A 1,706-nucleotide genomic window follows, 5' to 3' on the forward strand; every position below is an offset into this window, starting at 1 on the left:
GCGTGATTGACAACCACTTTCGTTCTACATGCAACCGAGCTTGAATGTGTATCTCTTAGATTCCCCAACAGAATCTTTGTGGTATAAGCTAGATAGATGGCGGCATTTATGAGGATCCGGAAAGTCTTACCTTGTCTGTGGTATTCCGAGTAGGATTCCGGTAATGAATGACTGTGACGTGCTTCAAACTTGCAAGTGCTGGGCGTTAGTGACAGACGCAAAAGAATCAAGGGATTCTATTCCAGTAGAAGCGGGAACCAACCAGTGATTAGCCGTACTGTGACAGAGTGCGTGAGCATTAGTTTTCACTGCGAGGATGGGATGTTGCCATCAACCATGGGTGATGCCTCCAGACGATTAGCCGTGCGAGTGACAGCCGCATAGGATCATTTTCCCGAGAGGATTGAAAGTAGCCACCGCTGATGGTGAACCCCTATACAAAGCTTGCCATGGAAAGGAGTAAGAAGGATTGAGTTGAAACAGTGGGAGAGCAGGCGTCCTTGAGCCATACTGTATCTCCATTCGCTTATCTGAAATTCCCACCAATGAATCTGCATGAGTATTCTATCCCTTTTATTATTTATTTTCTTATTACTATTTTCGAAAACCCATAAACCATTTTAATCTGCCTAACTGAGATTTAAAACCCATAAACCAATTTAATCTGCCTAACTGAGATTTACAAGGTGACCATAGCTTGCTTCATACCAACAATCTCTGTGGGATCGACCCTTACTCACGTAAGGTTTATTACTTGGACGACCCAGTACACTTGCTGGTTAGTTGAACGGAGTTGTGTCCACTCGTGCCAAATACCTAAATTCCACAATTTTACAATAAATGCAAATCAAAGAATAGTGATCACAACCATAGTGGGGAACACAAGTTCACAGAAACGTTTGGGGAATCTTGAAGAATCTTTTGCTGGTTTGCTCTTCTCATTGTCATCAATAAGAGCGGGTGCCTTCGCCTTCTTAGATAGAGGTCTGGCTCCTAACGAGGAGTGCGCCTTAGAGCGTGACTTTGGGGGTGCCCTCTTTGTGGCTGGTTTCCTTGAAGCTTTCTCCTTGCCTTTCTTGGTGGCCATCCTGAAAAAGGAGGGGAAAGAAGGTGATCGGGGTAAAACTTGTCTCTCAATAAATTCCCATTCGGCAAGTGTACCGAATTTGTCGTCAAGTAAAAACTCACAATAGAGTGAGGTCGAATCCCACAGGGATTGATTGATCAAGAAACTTTAATTAGAGGAATGATCTAGTTGAGCGAATCCATGAATAGAGTTGATAATTGCAGAAATTAAAATGGTGAGAAAGTAAATGACTGAAAGTAAATAGCAGAATTGTAAATGGGAATGGGGGAATTGCTCATAAAAGTAAATTGCAGAAAATAAAGAGAATGGGTAAGATCAGAAATGGGGAGTTCATTGGGCTTAGGAGATGTTGCATTCTCCGGATCAATTTCATTTTCATCTCTTCCTCAATCAATGCACTCATTGATCTCCTTGGCAATCTTAAGTGACTGAATCACAATTTCTTGCAATTCAATCGCTCAAATCTTGATCAATAGCCAATTCCTTAGTCAATTGCTCATGAGAAGAGATGAAGTGTGGTCACTGATTATACCACATGCACTTCCCAAATCAAATGCTTAGAGGGTTATAGCCACATACCCATCCACACTCAATTTGGTCCAGCATGAGAAAGCATTTC

This window comes from Arachis duranensis, chromosome 10 (genome assembly GCF_000817695.3).
Source record: "Arachis duranensis cultivar V14167 chromosome 10, aradu.V14167.gnm2.J7QH, whole genome shotgun sequence".
NCBI lineage: Eukaryota > Viridiplantae > Streptophyta > Magnoliopsida > Fabales > Fabaceae > Arachis > Arachis duranensis.